Source organism: Thermobia domestica, chromosome 13 (genome assembly GCF_964235325.1).
Source record: "Thermobia domestica chromosome 13, izTheDome1.hap1.1, whole genome shotgun sequence".
Taxonomy (NCBI): domain Eukaryota; kingdom Metazoa; phylum Arthropoda; class Insecta; order Zygentoma; family Lepismatidae; genus Thermobia; species Thermobia domestica.
In genome coordinates, this window is record NC_137466.1 from 116,642,767 (window position 1) to 116,665,742 (window position 22,976).

Below are 22,976 nucleotides of genomic sequence, written 5' to 3' on the forward strand. Positions count from 1 at the left end.
CGACCTACTATTTTAAAATGGGATCCGAATTACTTCTCGGGCTTGCATTCAAGGAAAATACCGTTACCCGTGGCCACTCGTACAGAAGGAACGTGAGTTACCCACTCGGTTACAAAGGGACACAGAGAGAAAGAAAGTTAAGTCCAGAAATTCTTATGTGAGATGAGAGTAATCTTTTGTTATGTTATGTTATGTTAGGAAGAAAAAAGATACCAATGCCATATACAAACATGTTAAGGAGACGAATCACGCAATTAATTGGGATAAGACGGAAGTATTGGAGATGGAGAAAAGAATGATAATAAGGAAGTGGAAAGAAGCGGATTGGATAAAGAAGGTAGGAAGAGATAAACTGATGAACTGGACAGGGGGCTTACCAATTAATGAATCATGGCAAGGAAGTTTGAATAACATAGAGAAAAAAAAAATAAAAAAATAAAAATAAAAAAAATAATAAAAATAAAAGGCCCTTATAAGAACCAAAAATAAAGGAAGTGATTAAATGGAAAGTGAACACGAAGACTTATAGGATGTGCTGAAGGCCTCGGTAAATAAGAAAAATAAATAAATAAATAAAAATAAAAAAGTACAATAATGACTCTATATATGACTGATAAAAGAATTTAAAATTTTTTTATAACAATGAATATATATATGACGGTTAAAGAATTTAAACTCTGTTATAACAACATTTATATATATGTCTGTATTTTCATTAATTTCGATCGTGTCTGAAGAAGGATATGCTAGATATCCGAAACAGTTACAAATTATAATTTAAAATAAAGTAAAGTTTTAAGCTTTGGTCAGTGTCTTGTTTGTTAGAGTAATCTTTTTAAAAAAATTTATACATTACGCCACTTGGAACCTATAGACGCAATATTTTAGATGATGATTCTGCAAACACCGTGTTAGCCCTATAATCTTTCGACTAAAACTCACAAGCAAAACTTCTGTTTCTCTTTATGCATGCTATACATATATGTAGAACTGTAGATCTGTAGACAATATATTTTACAGAATTAAAATGACGTCTGGGTTAGTGTCGTTACCGTTCTGCATAATTGTCACGCGTAGCAGAGAAAATTAATTTAGTTATAACTATTATTCTAGATATTGAATAATTTGCATTGAAACATGTAACATCATTTCAACAGAAAAGAAAAAAGTAACAGCAGGAATAGCATAAAATAGCAGAATATTAACAAAAACATTAACAAATATTTAAAAAGCAATGTTTAAAACGTAATGTGCACAATGCAAATGGGATAATTCTTTGAGAAGTATAGTAGGTTGAAGCCTGTTAAATTTGATAGGAGGTCTGGTCTGGACATGAGCAATCTTTGGACTATCGAAACATAAACATAGACTCTCGTTCCGTGTTGTGTGAAGAGAAACTCCAAAATTATGCTTAAGTAGTGAGTGACAGCTTAATTTTTCGTTTGATATTTTATATAGAAATAAAATACCAGCTTTTCTGCACAGGTGTATGATGTTATATATATATGTTGAGTTCTCATATTAGTTTCATTGCTACGTAGTTCTAGAACTCTGTGATGAACAATAGCTACGGTAAAAAGAAGTTGAGAATATTGTTTGTCTTAGGAAATTGTTTAAGATATGTCATAATATTCGGATTTCCGTAAGCCTGCATAACATTTCTAACATTAACATAGATTTTTGTAGCAGTAGCAATATGTTAACTGAAAATAATATAAGCTTGTCAATTGGGTGGTATAGAACCAAAGTGAACCAAACGCCATGAAATAGAAAACGAAGCAACTCAAGAATAAGAAAATATCAATATCTCAAAATCAACTAAAAATGGAGTTAATTCACTTTGGTTCTACACCATCCAACTATTACGCATATTCTTTGTAGGACTTGTAAAACAAGTGCATTTTTTAGGATTTAAATTGAAATGTCATATTTCGCACCAAGTATCAATAGCAAGTTGTGAGAAATTATTTTGAAGGTTAAAGAAATTTTATTGAGTAGAGATTTCTGTGAATAGTTTGCAGTTGCCAACAAACAGGAGAATATTACTAGATGCAGTTTGAAGATGACCGGTTGATCATTAGCAAATAAGAAGAATGGTAAGAGACTAATTACATTCTTTTGAGGAACACCAGTTATTACTGAAAAAAGTGTATGCATCACCAGAGATAATTATACGTTCTTGTCTATCAGGAAGATAGTTTATAATGAGCTTTAGTAATATGTCATGTACGACGTGTGACTAAAAAGGTTTGATTTTCTTATTGGCAAAGAACGAGCGCGTGGAGATGAATCAATGCATGGGTGTATACGATGATACCTTACCTATCGAATGCGTGATTGCCCAGGGTGCAAGTCGCTCAGTTCCGCTATTGCTTTGGACAAAGCGTATCATGCGTCTGTGTTCCACCGGAAAAATTGCAAAAGTTTTAAATTAAAGAGAGTATCAATTTGATGTTTTTGTTTCAAACTGGGAAAATCCGCGAGAGAAACTTACGATTGCTAAAGGTAGTGTATTGAGATGATTTTTTATCATACACATATAAGTTTTAGAGTGGTTCAAACTTTTTAAAGACGGAAGAGAAGGGATCATAGACAATCTTTGTCCTGGATGACCTTGCACGTTGAAAATGGACTAAACATTCAAAAAATTAGTCACTGGAAATTTCGAACTGTTCTGAAACCGTATGAATTGACAAAGAAAGTGTTAGTCGAATTTCACGTGAAAGTTTAACATTAAGAAAGTGTATTCGAAATTGGCACAGAGGTACCTGGCACTAGAACAAAAGGAAACTTTAATGAACATTTATGTTGACGTTTCGATAATTCGAAGAGATCCTACATTTTTGGAGAGACTGATATCCTGTGACGAATCGTGCTTTTCATGTATAATTCTGAAGTCAAACACCAATCAATAGATTGGAAGAATACTTGGAAATGTTTCTATTGTACAAACTGACCAATGAAATATTTTGTAGCTTAGATCGATTTTTCTATCCACAGTTTGTAACACGTTTACCGCGATGTGCACCATCTGTGATTCACAGGATTTGCATCCTTGTTTCTGAAGCCGTGTGAATCACCAGTGATTCACAAACACATAAATTTTATACGGTGAAGTATATTCTCCGGCATCAGAAAGATGTTCAGTATTCTTGGTTTCCGGCTTCTGATTGTTTTTCCCAGAAATTATTTGACCAATATGACAGATATTTTTCTCCAACAAAACTGACTCCACGGTGCAATTTACCCGATTTCGTTCTGGCAGTCATTAAATTTGTTCGCTAATTTGTACATAATCAATGAATGATTTACGAAAAAAATATATCTAGATATACTACGTTTACTTTTACATTATTTGATATAAAACTTACAGTATTTTATGAGAAATAGAACAGACGAGTTCGTTAAACAGGAGTTACTAGGAAGTAAATCATATTGTACTGGGACAATATAAGGTGAGGTGAATTTGAAAATTCTATCTTTGATTGATGATTGATAGAGATGACTGATTGATAAAAGCAATTTTTCCAAAAATGATTGATAGAAGTAAAAATATTCGCCTACTTGAAGAGGCATTATTTTTTAAAATGTCGGATTTACGTATGGGAGTTAAGTTTGCTTTTTTCCCCATAAAAATAGACAATTTTCTTGTAAAAAAACATCTGTTTAATAGCCCTGATAATGGATACACCGAAGAGGTAGCAGTGTGTTGGATAAGTATTCTGTTAATATGGATGGACACAATGTTTTACGAACAGGCACGGAGATAAGATGACACGTAACTTCATTTTCTGTCGTTGTAATGTATGGAAAGATATCTTAGCAAACATGTTTCAGAAGGAAGAGGGGTAGGTGGAATGAGAAGTGGGACCAAATGAGCTACTAACTAATTCCGGATCTGGTATCACCAACTGCATTTCTATATTGTGATAAATGATCTAAGATTAAATGTGAACTGTTTTTTCTTCTAGAGTTTATTATTGACCAGATGCGTCGCGGATTATCTATAGTTTAAGTGGTAGTATTTTCGATGTAGTCTTTGTACTTTTGAGTTACAACATATTTTGAATCTCTTCTAATGTTCAAGAGATTATGATAAGTATACTCAATTGGGAAAAATCATTTCAGAACTTCCATACACTTTGCTTATTTTTACGTAGCTGTTTAATCTCAACATGAAACCAGTCTGGAGATTTAGCGGACTTGTTTTCGTGAACGAGACAAATTCTTTCACAAGACTCTCTAGAACATAAAAAACAGATCAGATGCGTCATCCACCAAACCCATCTCTAATAAGCACCAACGTAAAAGATCTAACATAAGGGACATCTCGCCCTACTGAGCATGGCATCAGTGGAGGGAGAGAAAGTTGGTTTTGCTTTCCTCTTGACTATTGTTTTCACCGAAGAAAGAGAAGAAAAGAAAAAATCCTTTAAAAAATCATGATCTAAAAGAAAGACGTTCAATTGTGGTACAATGTCCGATTACTGAAGGGAAGAAATAACATAATCTAGATTATTTTCCCTTCTTATATTGAATATGTATTATTTTAGTTTCAACGCGTGTTTAATAGGAGTTATGAACAAGCAATCTTGAGCAAGTTTAAAGTATGTTCTCTAGGCATCTTGCCTGAGATTCTGTCTCTAGATTTGAAAAATTGATTTTTTAGAGAACCTTTAATGATATCTTTGTGTTTGTCCTTAAATGTACAGCAAAATTGGGACATGTCAAATGAAAATGTTACTTTTATTTTAACAAAACTAATGATTACCAGCAAGCCTTCGGCTCGCTGTATGCTATAGGTTAAAATCACAATTAATTAAAAGTTCTCATTGTTTATACTTAACTTCTTTTAAAGCTTACCTAATTAAATGGCAGTTACACAAATATTATTGCTCGAGTCTAAATCTGCTTACATGTTGGTTATCAGTAAAGCTTTTTAACCCCTTTATAATTTTTGGTAACTTTTGTTATCATGGCATAGTATCGTCTTTGACCGCTTATTTATGTTCTACAACAGATATTTAAGCCGGGTTTCTTTTATTGGTCAAGTCAAGAATGGACCAAGGAACACCCCAGATGCGTTTTGGAACCGGATGGCCAACTTGGTGGCGCCAAGTGGGGGTGGAGGAGCGTGAATTTTTATTTTTTTTCTTAAGGCAAATATAAAAAAAAATTCACGCCTTTATTTTTAAAGATATCAGATTGAAGATTTGCATACGGAATCTGTGTACTTTTGGGTATTTCTATTTTTTTGAAATTCCTACGTGAAACTGGGGTCTGGCCCGAGTGGCGCAAGTTTTCCGAAGGGGTGATTTTTTCAGAAAAATTCCGGTTTTTCTCGATTTTTCCGATTCAGGTGTATGATATGGACATGCGAGTGGTACCGTTGAAAAGGGCTTGTTATATTGAAGAAAATGGTGTTTGAGCCATGACTCCAGGCGAAATAATAATGATGCAGTATATATACGAGTTTCAATGGAGGCACAACCAACCCCTGTTTTCATGTCAAATTTTGCAGATGACCACGTTAAAGATATTCACGATACGCTACTGATGTCGCTACTATTTTTATTAACGTCTACACATACGATTTGATAGTTCAATTGTTTGTTTGACGGCTCTATGTGCATTATTAGCTGAGATAAAGGCCTGCTACGGGTAGTCAGATACAAGTCTGCATCAACGTCTCTAGCGGCTAAATGGGAAAGGATATGACAAAGTTTCTCCTCTAAAAGTTGCATGACATTTAATGTTCTTTCGAACGATTCCAACAGTTATACCACTTTCCATTTCAAATTTTGAAGTTTCCCCCGTTGGAGGTACTCACGAGACGCCACTGATCTCGCTACTATTTTATTGCATTCTACACATACGATTTGGCATGCAATTTTTTGTTTGAAGGCTCTACGTGCAGTATTAGCTGCGATATAGGCCTGGTACGTTCTAATTGAATCATCTTGTATATATATTTAAAAGGGTAATTTTTAAGTTGACTAGATTCTTAAGTCTCGGGGAACAAAACACTAGCGGCGAGTAGTTAATCACCGAATACTAGATGGAGTTGCAATATGAAAATAAACTTTGCACTCCCAAACACGCTTTGTACTATAGTGAAAGTTAACTATGCCTTGTATACCGTGAGATAACGGTACGAAATTACTATAAATTTGCATTATGGATCAATTTACTTATTGCGACGGACCAAAAGAGATGAATAATTAAGAAGCAACAATACACTGTCCTTGAATAAATTAATTATAGATGCACACACCCATCACTGCTACTAATAACATACTACATTCAACACACGCATACTATATCACACATAAAATAAGAAAGCTACACATACTAACACATATCACTATACATATTAATCCATATTATCACACAAATTAACTACACGTATACCGAACAAATCCCTAATTTCACCACATCGAAAATCGGCTCTGCGAACTGAAAAGGGAGGAAAGGGGGTCAGAGCCAGGTGGCCCTTCTATCAAACTAATCCATTTTTCCCAATTACAAAATTATATCAATGCCCCGGGAGGAACATATTGAAACTATTAACGAAGAAAGGTCCCTTTCCTGAGGGCAAAAGAACTTTTATGAAATTATTCAACCCATTTCCGTTGGAAGCTATTGTCAATTTTTGAATGAATGGGAGTCCTTGTTGGAAATTACACTGACATAACAGTAATTAACTCAGCTACAAAGGAACATACACATACTGCCATATTAATGAAAAAAATCACATATACTATGTACCAAGACTATATATATACACACAGGATTATCGTAACCTAACGGAAATTTCAGGGGTGAAGAGGATATCCTAAACGTCAAAACTTAGTTCAAAAGATCACTTAAAACCGAAAAAATTGATGTACTGCACTATGAATGCTGTCCTTGGCTATCGGTATTCACCAACATGTCGTCCTTATTTTAGAATTTTTGACTGATTTCAGTGCAGAATTTAACAGTTCAAGGCTTTCTATTACTTCTGGAACGTTTATTTAACTAATTTGTACATAGTTACCTGAATTTTACTGCTTTACCCGTCGAAAATCCAATTTTTACAAGAGTAGAACTAACGTGGACTAACTTCAATCGTGTCCAAAGCAGAACAAGGTGAAGGCGCGCCATAATACTAAAGCGGAAATATAGTTCCCAATCAGAGCAGAGAAATTTTGGCGGCGGAAAATACAAAGCAAATGAAAAATAGTAAAAACTGGATGAAACAGGATTTTGGGAGGATATCGGCATCTCAGAGGCACGAAGGGGTAAATTATTCTAACAAATATCAGATTGGTGGACAATTTCAGAAAATTCTGTCCAATTACTGACATACGTTTTTGTATCGCATTAAGATGTATAATTTCCATAATCATCCATTTTAAATGCCCATATACAGAAATTACGATGAAATACTATATAAATAAATTATTCCCCAAAATATAATTTTTCCTAGGTTATTCTGAAGTTTCTGCGTCAATTTTGATTTAAATAAAGAGCGAATGAATTCACTACATAAGTCGGAAATTATGTATTAAAAATTTTCAATACACGGTATGTTCGGAAAGTATTGGTCCCGAAAAAAACTTATACCCAAACTGTGATGGCACATTACATTTACAAACTCAGATGATTGCACAGGAAGAGAAAGATCTTAACATTTAGAGAATTAAAACATCCACAGCTTTCGTAGATTGCTATCGAACCAAGAACCTCTTTGTTATGAAACCAGAATGCTAGCCACTCACCCAGGGGGAATGCTGGTAAATTGTATCATGTTGTTGAACTTAATATGATCCATCGTTTGGAATACGTCTCATCTTTGGACATAATTGCTTCCGTTAACCTTCAAACGCAGTAAGGTGTAACTGCTGCGTCAAGGATTTAAACCGTAGTAGCTCAGCTCAGTCCCTAATTAAGATAGGAAGATAATTTTAGTATCAATGTACTTCTGAAGAATTGAGCTTACCGTCGATATGCATTTTATGAATGTTGGGTGTACCACGTCGGAGATGTAACGCACCATCCTTCTGGATCTGGGAAGAAGAAGAAGAATGGATGGTTACATGAAGGAAAATTGTACATTGAGCGATATATTGTCTATTAAGACTCCTATTATTAATCAATTTCAGTATTTAAAACGAATTTTTTCTCTTTGTTAAAAAGTATTTTTTTTTTAGAAAAATAGGAGAAAGAAAAAAGTATTTAAAAAAGTTTGATAGGAATAATGTAAGGAGGAATTGACTGAGAAACTATATGCTATGACAACTTGAGGGTAAAAAGGTTTTGCGCGTGTTTGTTCGGTGGGCGTGGCTTTCCTCCAACTCTACCTGGTTCGGTGACTCAGGGACCCGTTATCTTGTTCCCTACTTTAGCCCAGAGAGGATGGAGTTGTTTGGTGGTTACGTGTTCTTGCTTTGCTTTGTGTTAAGTAGGACATGTTTGTGAGTGAATATACGTGGGCAAGTCTAAGTTCCGTGCTAGAAAATCTTTTGCTACTATTTGTTCTTTGCGAGTTAAGCGAAGTTAAATATCACGATGTGTTGAACAAGTTCACAGTGTTAGTGAAAGAAGTTGGCAAGGAAATAGCCTATTTTTGTGCTTGTTACAGAGTCAGAGAGGGAAAGTGTGCATGCAAAGTGAACCCTCAATTCGCTCTGTTCAGTTCTATTTGGTGAGTGAATTCATTGTGCATTTTGGTCCTGTTTCATTACTTATTAATCTCTCTGAAATATTTCTTTTTTCTAAAAAAAAGGAATTTATTAAAGAGAGAGAGAATTCTTGTAATGTGGGACATTTCTTAGTAGAGTCCGTAGAGATTGCTAGTTTGGATACCTGGTTATTCTGGCTATCCTAAAGATTTGTCCTGGAATTTATCCTCTGTAACAACGTGATAGTATAATTTCTGGCACAGAGCAAGAATTGCGTGCGTGCATAGTCAACAGTTAGTCAAAGAGGCCAAATACCAAACGAGAGGAAAAAAGGAAATAGGTAAACCATTGAGTTTTCCGACACCTGGTGAGTTAATAATATTATATTTACTTATAGTAATTGTGTTTGTCAAAACTGTTGATTGTGAGGTCGTTGATAGTTTGTTTCCAAAGGGTTTAAAACTCGCGAACCTTTGCCTTCCAACAATAGTTATTTTTCCTCCCAGAAATTGTGGCGATTATTCTTTCTACTTTGACCTTAATCGTTGAAACAAGATATAAACCACCTGCGGATCCGATATTTCGTTTAAATTAAGTATTTCTTTTTCAGCTGTTAGCCATATGTCAGAAGGAAAGCGTATTTAGATATTATTTTCTCGAAAGAAATATATAAATTTTTCTCGAAGTTGTCATAAGTTTGAAAGTTAAGATTTTGATTCAGATATTAATTTGACTGCTATTAATTTGATAAATTAACTAATTAAGATCTAAAAATATTGTAAGATTTTAGTTCAGAAATATTATTCATGTTTGAAGAAATTTATCAATGAGTAGTTAATGGTCGTAAAAGTCGTCGAGAGATTATTAACTGTTAAAGTCAAGTTTTGAAGAGAATTAGTAATTATTGATTGGAGAAACTGTTTGAAATATAATTGAAATTAAATTTAAAGAAGATAAGAATCAACTAGTAAAGTTTTAATTGAAATTTTTTTGAGATTTAATCAACTTAATCATCAGATTATTATTATTATTAGAATAGTTGTATATTGCACATTTCAAACGAGTGTATATAAGCTATTCAAACGTTTTAGTTCATATACACCTCCTTATATTGGAAATAAAGTTGTTATCTTAAAACTTGAAACACTGTTGTACATGTTCTTTAAGTTTATGTTTAGTGTGTTTCCTTTTCCAACTAGAAATATTGGATCTGCAATTCCAGCTAATACTAGCATAGTTGATTACGCGAAACTGCTCGATTCTCCTCTCCCAAGCCCTCTCTGCCAGGCTTTGTGATCTGAGTTCATATTGACAGTTTGTTTAATTATTGTTTTTTTTTTGTTGTAAACTCTCCATGTGAATTCGATTAGACGAGGCTAGGTGGAAGGGGGCGTTACAATTTCCGTAGGGAACAAGATCACCATTTTAAGATCTCATATATAGATCTTTAAGAGAGTAAGTTTATGTTTGTGTTATTCTTAGGATATCTTATACATTTTCATTCCACTAAGAGTTACAAAGTAAAAAGAATAGGAAATATTATTGAAGTAGAATATCCTAAATTATATTTTGGTAATTTATCTTTACCATTTGTATTATTGTAAAAACTTAGTTGAATTTTCAGATTCCTCCAACTTTCTCATTCCACTTGAACTTAATATTGAATTTAAAGAATAAGATTGTGAATGTGTTGGAGTATTGACTGCTTTAAATTAAATTTGTTAGTAGATTTTCACATTTTTAAGCTGTTAGTTGATACTTTCCTCCAACATTCTCATTCTACAAAAAATTTTATAATATTGTTAGGATTTTGATGAATGGAATGATAGTTAAGTATATTTATTTGGAATTGAATTTTGCAAAATATTTGTCCTATTAAAGAGAGATAGTCTTTTCCTCCTACATTTTAGTTCCACTAAAATAATTTTTTTGAATTTTTGGTAAAATTTATGAATATTTATAAATCATTTGATGATTATTGAGAAAGACTTTCAAATTTGTGTAGTTAAATTTTCAAATTTCTCATTTTCCTCCAACATTATCATTCTACTTAGAGTTGATAATTGTATCTAACCTAGATAATTTGAATGAAATTGAATTCTAAATTGTTTATGAATATAAAATTTTGAATATTTTGAGGATAATTTTTCCGAATATTGATAAAAATATATCGCCACTCCGTTTTGTGTTCTTTGAATTTGAGGATCATTGATTGGTCGAACATTATTGTTGTTTATGAATAATTTCAGATCTCTTCCAAGGTTTTTCGTATCAATTTCTAGTTTGTGTTCCTAGTAGTAGTAGTAGTTTAGTATCTGTATATGACTATTTCTAAGTATTGTTTATATATTGTGCTTTTTGCTTTGTTTATTTTTATCTTATGGATAACCTTCAAAGCGAACGTGATTATATCAGCATTGACATGCCAGACTCAGAATTTGTTACTATTGATGCAACTGGGCATCCGAGTTTAAATTCTAATTTCGGTTCTTTGAGTATGATTTTAACGCCGCCGATGCATACTAATTCGGGTGTTAGGTTCTTTCCTACTCCAGATAGGAATAATTTGAATTTTTCAGTTAATAGTTCAGCGGAGACTTATGGTTTTAGTAGGATAGCTAATCCTCCTAGCTTGAATATTTCTAGACCAGAACATAGGGTTACTTTTAATGAACCGCCTATAAGAAGAGAGATGGGGACTTCTCCTCCTGATTTAAATTCTTCCAATGAAAATAGATTTCGAAATAGATACTTAGAGTTGGGTAATTATTATAATAGAGTTTCGAATATTCTCAGTTCTACTCCTAGAGTGAGAATAAATAATATGCATGCTGGCAATTCTAACTTTGGTCCAAGTATGAGAAATCTAGACGGTAGAAATATTGATAGGGGAGTACAATCTCATGTAAATTTAGATGATCATCATTCAGAAGCTAATTATGAACATAAATTAATGTTGAAGTATACCCATTCTAGATCTTTAACTTATTTGGAGAATAGATTTATGAATATTAAAAACGTGAATGGTAGTGATAGCTTGCAAATTTTCGAACTATTGTTCAAAATTGAAGAAACACTAATGGAGAGCAGCTATTCATTTAACATGATACTATCAGTTTTAATTCCAAAATGTAATGGGGTTGTTTTAAGAATGGTTACTTCGGCATTGAATGATCATTTAGATTGGAATGTGTTTAAGAATAACTTACTATCTAGATTTATTACTCCTACAACTGTTCATTCATTAGTGAGTGACATAATTTATAGAAAGCAGAAATTATCGGAACTCATGAATGAATATATGAAATCTGTAACTATTTCAATGAATGTATTAGGATTAAACATGGAAGAATGTGAATTAGTTAGAATAATATTAATGGGAATGAACCCAAACCAAAGGAATAGGATGCTAGGAAATTATTTTCCTAATAGCCGTTTAGAACTATTAGACATAGCCGAAAGATTTATAATGAGTACTCGAGAACAAATTGAGTATAATAGAGCGATGGGAGTCAAAAGTAAAAATCAAATGGTTCTTTCTAATAAGTTGAAAGTCAGTGACAATAATCAGAAATATAAGAATTTTTCAAGTAATTATGTAAAATCGAATCGAATGAATGAAAATTCCGAGGTTTCGATACCTTCAGAATTCTCGAAAGTTAATAACAATAGAGATCGTTCCAAAGTTATGGAAAAGACAGTAAACCAGAAAATTCCTTCGGAGATGGACGGATTAGTAGCGACCTTCGTTATTGGCAAGATTAATAATATATTAACAAGTGTCTGTGTAGACGGAGGGTCTAGTTTTAATCTTGTTACTAGATCTTTAGTTCGTCGCAGTGGTGCCGAACAACATATACGTACTGTGGAAGAAAAAACGGTGAATGCCCCTTCGGGTTTACATTTCTCCACGGGAGAAGAGATTACGTTGAATGTTAACTTATCCGGATATTTCCAAGTGGTGAATTTTCGTGTTGTGGAACAGTTACCATGTGAGTGTTTGTTAGGAATGCCTTTCCTTAAATCTACATCTGCTATTTTGGACTACGAGAATCATATTTTAGTTTTGAACGGAGGAAGAAAGAGAGTCCGTTTAACATTTCAGAAGAACGTGTTTAAAAGTGGATTCAGGTCTGTAGATCCTCAAGGACAGCGACAATTTATAAGCAGACCAGCGAAAAAGAAATCAGTAAATCAGACTTCACAGAGTGTTTCTTCGATTTTTATTAGATCGGATTACAATTCTTCGGGATATTGTGATAGGGGAATTCAATGCGAACTTGAACTGAATAACTTAGAAGATCGATTACTTACGATTGAAGTTCCTAATTCATCACAATTAATTGAGATGAAGAATTGGATTGAGTGCGATTTGTTGAGGGTTTCCAACACCAAGGGAACTCCAGCAAATGCAGTTAGTGATACATCAAGATCTCCTAGCGTGAATGGTGAAGGATTTGAACTAGGAAGATTTCCAACTACTCATACAGAGGAAACACCTGGTAGAACAACATGTGTCGACATGGCTATGATCTCGACTGATGTTAATGGTAGAGATTTAGTTCAAACTCAGCCAGATGAAGAGCAGATAGCCATGGAGAAGAACAATGAAGTTGATGGAAGAAGTGAAGAAATGGATCAATCTTCGGGTTGTTTGAAAAAGAAGATTTCTTCTAAGAAGTCAAGAAAGAGGAGGATTAAGAAGAAGAAGAGTGCAGATCTGGTGAATAGGGACGAGAGTCAGGAATCCAAGGTTAATGAATCCTGTATTGAAGTTCCTTCTGCTTCGAAGGTAAGGACTGGACATCATCACAGTTCATCGGAAGCATCAGATGTGGATATTGAACAGGCAGAAAACTTCCATAAACTTGTCAAGAGAAATAAAAAATATATCAATAAAGATTCTCACCAGGGAGAAACCAAATGTAAACGATCTCCACAGGTGAAAAACCCATTGAACACACAGGGGGAAAAATCAGATGATGAAAACTGGAAGTATCGCAATCAGGATGTTAGTTCGTTCATAGATTCGATTAATGAAGATTATGCAGATGTTATCACAGTAATAGTTGGATGCATCAAATATGTTATTAGTCTACTCTTATTCATTTGGTCTAATATTATCCTTTGGTCTTATTATAACGTGTGGTCTAATCTTATTCCCGATTTGCATTACACATTAAGTATTGGAGAGTATACTGGCTTGAAGATGTATTCAATCGAGATATTTTATGGACGTCCGACCAACACACCTTTGGAGAACCGATGGAACATCTCAGAGTCAGATATTGGGGGTAAATCAACCCAAGAGCTTTGGCTAAATGCCATGCAGAATATGGAGAAATCGTGGAATAAAAGAAAGAAATTAATGGCTCAGAGGAGAAGGGAAGTATCCTTTGGATTAGGAGATAAGGTTCTTATTAGATCCCATGTAAAGTCATCTCTTAAAGATAAAATAGCAAAGTCTCTTAGTGACAAATGGCTCGGTCCATTTGTAGTCCGTCGTTTCCTGAATCCAAGTACAGTACTAGTATCGGATGAAGACAATAGTTTAAATTCCTTCCGTAGATGTCATGTCTCGGAAATAAAAGTATATAGAGAACCTAGAGTTTTGAATTAATAATAGAAATGGAAGAGAAATGAAATTAATTCATTTGTGATAAGGATTATTCAATATTTACAACTATTAGTCATATATTTTTATTATTGTTAATTGATCTTGTATATTTGCATATAGTTTTGTTATAGCTAATCCATTAATTTATTTGCATTTATTTACCATGGCCATGGAATAAGAAAAATTTTGATAATACTTAGTGCACCTAGAGATCTCTAAATTTTGTAAATAAATTGTAAATAGTAAATTGTTGATTTAATTATTAAATGAATGATTTGCATTCAAAGAATTGTTTATAGGTATTTAATTTTTTATATTTGTAAATATGTTGTTGGACTAATAGTTTGTTTTTCTATTTTGTAGATTTCCTGCAAAAAAAATATAGCTTTGTATATTCTTTTTTTTTATTCTAAGGCGTGGCGGATGTAACGCACCATCCTTCTGGATCTGGGAAGAAGAAGAAGAATGGATGGTTACATGAAGGAAAATTGTACATTGAGCGATATATTGTCTATTAAGACTCCTATTATTAATCAATTTCAGTATTTAAAACGAATTTTTTCTCTTTGTTAAAAAGTATTTTTTTTTAGAAAAATAGGAGAAAGAAAAAAGTATGTAAAAAAGTTTGATAGGAATAATGTAAGGAGGAATTGACTGAGAAACTATATGCTATGACAACTTGAGGGTAAAAAGGTTTTGCGCGTGTTTGTTCGGTGGGCGTGGCTTTCCTCCAACTCTACCTGGTTCGGTGACTCAGGGACCCGTTATCTTGTTCCCTACTTTAGCCCAGAGAGGATGGAGTTGTTTGGTGGTTACGTGTTCTTGCTTTGCTTTGTGTTAAGTAGGACATGTTTGTGAGTGAATATACGTGGGCAAGTCTAAGTTCCGTGCCAGAAAATCTTTTGCTACTATTTGTTCTTTGCGAGTTAAGCGAAGTTAAATATCACGATGTGTTGAACAAGTTCACAGTGTTAGTGAAAGAAGTTGGCAAGGAAATAGCCTATTTTTGTGCTTGTTACAGAGTCAGAGAGGGAAAGTGTGCATGCAAAGTGAACCCTCAATTCGCTCTGTTCAGTTCTATTTGGTGAGTGAATTCATTGTGCATTTTGGTCCTGTTTCATTACTTATTAATCTCTCTGAAATATTTCTTTTTTCTAAAAAAAAGGAATTTATTAAAGAGAGAGAGAATTCTTGTAATGTGGGACATTTCTTAGTAGAGTCCGTAGAGATTGCTAGTTTGGATACCTGGTTATTCTGGCTATCCTAAAGATTTGTCCTGGAATTTATCCTCTGTAACAACGTGATAGTATAATTTCTGGCACAGAGCAAGAATTGCGTGCGTGCATAGTCAACAGTTAGTCAAAGAGGCCAAATACCAAACGAGAGGAAAAAAGGAAATAGGTAAACCATTGAGTTTTCCGACACCTGGTGAGTTAATAATATTATATTTACTTATAGTAATTGTGTTTGTCAAAACTGTTGATTGTGAGGTCGTTGATAGTTTGTTTCCAAAGGGTTTAAAACTCGCGAACCTTTGCCTTCCAACAATAGTTATTTTTCCTCCCAGAAATTGTGGCGATTATTCTTTCTACTTTGACCTTAATCGTTGAAACAAGATATAAACCACCTGCGGATCCGATATTTCGTTTAAATTAAGTATTTCTTTTTCAGCTGTTAGCCATATGTCAGAAGGAAAGCGTATTTAGATATTATTTTCTCGAAAGAAATATATAAATTTTTCTCGAAGTTGTCATAAGTTTGAAAGTTAAGATTTTGATTCAGATATTAATTTGACTGCTATTAATTTGATAAATTAACTAATTAAGATCTAAAAATATTGTAAGATTTTAGTTCAGAAATATTATTCATGTTTGAAGAAATTTATCAATGAGTAGTTAATGGTCGTAAAAGTCGTCGAGAGATTATTAACTGTTAAAGTCAAGTTTTGAAGAGAATTAGTAATTATTGATTGGAGAAACTGTTTGAAATATAATTGAAATTAAATTTAAAGAAGATAAGAATCAACTAGTAAAGTTTTAATTGAAATTTTTTTGAGATTTAATCAACTTAATCATCAGATTATTATTATTATTAGAATAGTTGTATATTGCACATTTCAAACGAGTGTATATAAGCTATTCAAACGTTTTAGTTCATATACACCTCCTTATATTGGAAATAAAGTTGTTATCTTAAAACTTGAAACACTGTTGTACATGTTCTTTAAGTTTATGTTTAGTGTGTTTCCTTTTCCAACTAGAAATATTGGATCTGCAATTCCAGCTAATACTAGCATAGTTGATTACGCGAAACTGCTCGATTCTCCTCTCCCAAGCCCTCTCTGCCAGGCTTTGTGATCTGAGTTCATATTGACAGTTTGTTTAATTATTGTTTTTTTTTTGTTGTAAACTCTCCATGTGAATTCGATTAGACGAGGCTAGGTGGAAGGGGGCGTTACAGAGAGGAGAAGGCAAAATTAGTGTTTTATGTTTTTTCGCATTAGGTGTTTTGGAGGACCGTTCCTTCCTTGGGAGTACAATCATAGAAATTGGTATGTGAAGCAATGAAGTAGCCCATTACAGCTAATACCCTGGGAGTGGGTGAGGGGAATAGTCAGCCAATTTTTTGAGTCTCAGTTTTTCGACGTAAATTACATTTATTTTCTGGACGTTTCCATTTAAGACAAGATATCTTTTCACTGAATTGGTCTAGAAGCAATTGGTCTAATTCTTGTTTCTACGTACAATAATGAAAAATGTGGTGTGCATATAACGTGATAATAGGGAGGTCACCAAGGCCGACAACGTGAATGTCTGCAATAGTCCTTCGAAAATGAAATACGAATTTTGTTTTTATAGGAATTTTGTTCTAAACTTTTATCTTGCTTTGTGTTGCAGTAATGGCTACATTTTTTTTATATTATTGTCACAAGTGTATTCCTACACATTAGCTTCATTTTGTCAGCGTAGAGTGACCGTAAGGATTGTAGGGGCTCCCCAAATTTAATTGCTCATATTTCTAAGGATTTTTTGTTCCTTCTTGTTTTTCTTCTTCTACAGATAAGGCGGGAATTGTACAAGTGTTACTTTGTTGAAATTGGTGATCCATAAGATTTATAACGATGTATAAATCATGACTCCGTAATAATTAGGGAGTCACCAGATCCCCCAAGGTGAGAGTCTACGATTCCGTTAAAATCCCTGCCCGATATATAAAAGTTAAACGCTAATAATATTGTTGAATTAGTATCAACTTAAGTATAGCAGGCAATCAAGATTCCACGAGTAGTGAGCTTGCAAAATCATCGACTACGCTATTCTCTATTCTTCTCCCTTATTTGTCTATCACTAGCCCTCTTTCTCAATGGCAGGCTTACTGCCAACGCATTTATCTCTCCGTATGATTCACTGAGGAGAGGAAAAGCAAACTGTGATGTGACAGACATGGTGTAACTAGGATATGTTGCTAGGAGGGCCTTTGATCCCTTACTTCTGAGAATTTAAAGTGTCTCATCTGCGATTGAACGGTATTCTAGAAGTGGGCCTGGCTGTCCTAGTTACGCTCATGGTCACAGAGTAAACAATTGGAACCCAACAAACATTAAAGTTGGATATACTGCTAAGAATTGTGATGTGGTGTCATTTTGAGTTTAACGTCCCTTTCAGCAACGAGGCTATATGAGATCTCATGGACCTACAGCTTTAAGTGGGATCTAAACCACATGAGTTCCCGCCGGGAATCGAACCCGTGAGCTAAGAATTACGTGCACGGAACTTCTTAAAAGGGCTGTGATACATTGGAAAGGACGTGTTTAACAATTACAACTACACTAGAGTTGTTCCGCAGTTTGTCGTTTACACTAAAGGAAATAATGAGACATGAATAATTATAGCGTATAACGAAATACTGTGGATAGTTTAATAATTACCTGTACCTTGGGCGGAAAGTGCTCATACATGTGCACTATACTTAATAGAATGTTAATTTTATATTAACAAAAGAAGAATGTTTTTAATATCTGTAAGAGATATTATGGGATAGTGTTAAGTAGTGTGTGGTTATGTAAAGGTTTATGGATATCTAATCATCTTGTATGTGTGCATGACAATTTGAATGAAAATACATAAAAGTGTATCAACCAATAAATCATTTGATACCGTTCATCGACTTTATAATTTTGATAGAAAAGGTGAGAATAATAATATGTATAATTATTAAAGATATTTTTACATGTAAACTATTACTACCACTCGAGATTCATATATCATCGATCGAACCAGGTTGACGACTACCCTTGGTGAGTCGTTATAAAAATTTTGGTTTACCTCACCCGGGACTTGCTGTAAATTCATATCCCGAAGCAAAGTAAGGTTGAATTTACTTTTGTAATAAAGTTAATGAATACAAATTTCACAAGACTGAGAAGTGGTAGAATATTTATAAGAAAAATGAACGGTAAGGGAATAGAAAATGAATCCAATGAGGGTGATAACGGTGAACATAGTGCATCACCAGGAATGACATTCGAAGAACGAATCTTGCTAACCTTACAGCGGCAAGAACAATGTCGAAAGGATGATTTTGAAGCCATGAAACAAAATTTGGTCGAATTGAAGCAGACGATAGAACAGAAGATAGAACAGAAGTCTGAAGAATCCAATAAGCAATACGTCGAATTGAAGCAGACGATAGAACAGAAGATAGAACAGAAGTCTGAAGAATCCAATAAGCAATACGAGGAATTGAAGCAGACAATAGAACAGAAGATGGAACAGAAATCAGATGAAACGAAACAGTCAATTGTTCAGGCGATGAATCACATCTCCTCACAGTTCGAGGAAAAGTTAAAAAAAATATCTGAGGATTGTCAAGATAAGCACAATCACCAAATCCAAGAAATCAGTGATGTAAAAAAGGATTTAGAAGTAATAGAATCTTCTGTTCAACAGCAAAAGATCCAGGTCATCAATAATTCTAACAACATACGTGCAAATACGCAATTGATAGCTACTCTACAGGAAGAAGTTAGGACGCTACAGGTTAAAGACAACACATACCACAATAATATGGGTAGTGAGCGCTTGGAGTTTCCCCACTCACCAGAGATGACTTCGCCTTCCCCTGTGTCTGATGAAGATATTATTTTGGAAGAAATTCATCCGAAGAGGACAGATGGGCGGAAAAGGGATAGTGCAACGACACATCACGTCATGGATAGGAATTGTCACCAAATAAGTACACAGAATGATAAAAGAAAGGTAAAGTTAAGTGTTAAGATGAGTGAAATACGGGCTATGAGTAAATTCAGTGGTAAATGTAATGAAAACGCTACTTCTTTCCTGGAAAAATTTCAGGACGAATGCAATATAATGAGTATAGATAGATCACAATATATGAAATTAATCCCTCATGTATTACTCCCACCATGTTCTTTATGGTTTAAAGCAGTACGCGATCACATCAATACATATGAGGAATTCAAAGCGGCATTGATCGCGAATTATGAAAATGACTTTTTGCTTGCAAATCGAGATGCCACCATTAGAAATCAACATTTCAATCCTCGTTTGCACAAATCTGTTGTAGAGTTTGTTGTAAATACATACAACGAATTAAAAGTCGTTAATCCCTTGCAATCGGAATCTAGAATAATAGCATCGATTCGAAATTTGCTCCCATTTAAGTTACAACAGATCTTGTTCTCTACACAGTGTATGAGTTTCAACCATTTATTAATGCTTGTTCAATGCTATGAAACCCAATACCATGCAATGAATCAACAAGCAGGAGTAGGTAAAAGCAAAAATAATTCAGATCATTTTGTACCTGTTCGGAATCTAAATATCAGAAGTGTGAACGATACGGAACACAACCTAAGCCGAGTAAATTCTAGCAATCAAAACGAGCAAAGTAGGCAAAGTTACGTAAGGAATACGCCTAACCTAATTAATCGTAGCAATCCTTATGTTAGACCATATAATCAAAATAGGTTTAAAAATAGACGGAATGTATGGCGAAATTCTAGGAATACAGCAAATTACGTGGATAGACGTAATTGGAGGTCAAGAGATGGCACTTCGCATCAAGATCCAGGCATCGATGTAATTCCTGTACAGAACAGTAATACGGAACATAATCATGATTGTGCAGTACAATGTACTTTATTAGAATCATATGCAAGTATGAATGTAAGCTGATTACCGTTGACGAAATCAGGTTAAACCCATATCAGTTATAGATTCTTGTGAACTTTTATTTTCAATTTTATGAGTTAATGTTGATAATGAAAACGACTTTTATGAATACTTGAAGTGCTTAGATATAGTTTTAGATAGACTGTAAAGTTAATTTTCAAATGATTTTAATTCTCTCTTGTTAATGTGAAGAATTATAATTCGATTCATAAATGATTAAAAACAAAGGTTATCTATATTAGATTGATTTGTGTTGAAAACTTAATTGTCAAAGATTATGTTAAGTATAAGATTCATTCTGTTAAGTTAATTATTCAACGACTATCTTCAATGAAATTCTTCTATATTTTGATGCTTTATAGATCCAATGTTTATTTTAAAATATCACCCAATATAATTATTATATAAAGCGCCCTGGATAATGGTAACGCATGTTTTAACTGTAATTGCCTCTTACGATTTTGACTTCGTACCCTTCAAAGATTAAATAAATGAGCGACGACATTTTAATAATAAAATATAATAATAATGTAATGAATGATAATGAAATAAATATAATTAATGTAATGAAAGATAAGTATTAATGAAGTGAAAGATTTGTTATAAATGTATCTATATCTATAATATGTAATGAAGATACATACGAGGGTCGATCAAAATGTGATGGACATATGTAATGTAAGATCATTATTGTAAACGGACCAGTGGTTCTTGAAGATAAAAGCCAAGCTCGTTTATGACTTTTATATTCAGTCCAATTGTCGGGCGACATTTTATATAACGAAATACTGTGGATAGTTTAATAATTACCTGTACCTTGGGCGGAAAGTGCTCATACATGTGCACTATACTTAATAGAATGTTAATTTTATATTAACAAAAGAAGAATGTTTTTAATATCTGTAAGAGATATTATGGGATAGTGTTAAGTAGTGTGTGGTTATGTAAAGGTTTATGGATATCTAATCATCTTGTATGTGTGCATGACAATTTGAATGAAAATACATAAAAGTGTATCAACCAATAAATCATTTGATACCGTTCATCGACTTTATAATTTTGATAGAAAAGGTGAGAATAATAATATGTATAATTATTAAAGATATTTTTACATGTAAACTATTACTACCACTCGAGATTCATATATCATCGATCGAACCAGGTTGACGACTACCCTTGGTGAGTCGTTATAAGCGAAGTTAATGGATAAAAGTTAATACAAAACACCTATATTTTCAATCGACAATAAAGTACTCTAAATGATAATGTGACTCATATTATGTGACTTATAATGTGACTTATATTATCTGAGGCCAAACTTTACAATATTTCACAAACTACAAGTAAATGATTCCTTAATATTTCCATAACCATGCTTACGATCAGTAGTGAAGCAATAAAAAGAAATAAGTTTTCAAAATACGAAATTTGAAAGCTATGTGCATTTTTTATTTACTTTAAAGTCTCCGAATAAAACAAGAAAATAGATATGATTTGAATATAATCTACTACTTCCGGCTGTAATACAAGTAAAGGGAAGTAAGTTATTTTTAGTCGCTGAATTTGTATATAAAATGTCATTTCTCTTGATTTTTTTACTTTTTTTGGTCTATGGTTGGAAATCTAATATTGGAATCGGAAGTGGTAAAAACGTGTCATTTCCATTTTCCTTAGAAGTGCAAGGGACCTATCTATGGGATGCTGAATCCAAGAATAAAAGCATTTTCTTCGTTATTTTAAATCGATTTGCTATATGAGGACTCAATTACTGAAACAAAACGTGGGAGATGTTTACTACTCCCGGTGTCAATATATTGGTAAGAGTTAAAAACGAACAAACAAATGTTCTTGTGAAGCTGATGCCATATCAAATAATACCACAGACCAGGGGTAAAAGTGAGGGGGAACGTCTGGGGATGTCGTACCTCCACTTCCAGAAAATATCTGAGTCCCCCCCGCTTTCTAAAAAATACAATGGACAAAGATAGGCACTGGGGGACGGCTTGACATCATGCGTCCCCCTACCTTTTCGAATCCACTTTTATCCCTGCCAGAGACCCAATTTTAAAACTTTAAATGGTGGATCCCCTGTCACTTTTGATTTTGGTAGAGGAATATTTTTTGCATTATCATTTACTGCATCTCTCTTGATACCTGTCGAGAAATAGAGGGACAGATGACTCCTTAAAAACTGTTAATCATTATCCATACAGCGATTATAAATCTAAAATCAAAAGAGGTTTAAAGTAATTTCGAAATTTAAAGCCAATATTTTGTTGACCTTTCTTTGTTAGAATAATACATTTTCCACCTAAGAGAATATTTTACCCTTTAACATTACATTTTTCGTTAGTGAAACAGTGCATTAATACTTTAAATATTAAACTCCACTTAAATCTGTTAAAATATGTCGCTAAAATAGGGGTTAATTTGGATATGTATTTGAAAGAGTATATATTTATAAGGCTATTTGATTATTAGTAAAAGTAAAAGCTTATT

At 33.5% G+C, this 22,976-nt stretch overlaps 1 protein-coding gene across 4 annotated transcripts in view; it reads right to left on the minus strand.

Annotated features, from left to right (window-relative positions):
* The window catches only part of LOC145668446 (uncharacterized), a 272,604-nt gene that overhangs the window by 237,952 nt on the left and 11,676 nt on the right, over window positions 1-22,976 (minus strand). The window contains exon 1 of one of the 4 annotated variants that reach the window (XM_081736321.1): window positions 7,764-7,998. The exons of the other annotated variants lie outside the window; for them this stretch is intronic. The gene's annotated coding sequence lies outside the window, so the exon portion shown is untranslated. Of the gene's footprint in view, window positions 1-7,763; window positions 7,999-22,976 lie in introns of those variants that run through there. 4 annotated transcript variants of the gene reach the window in all.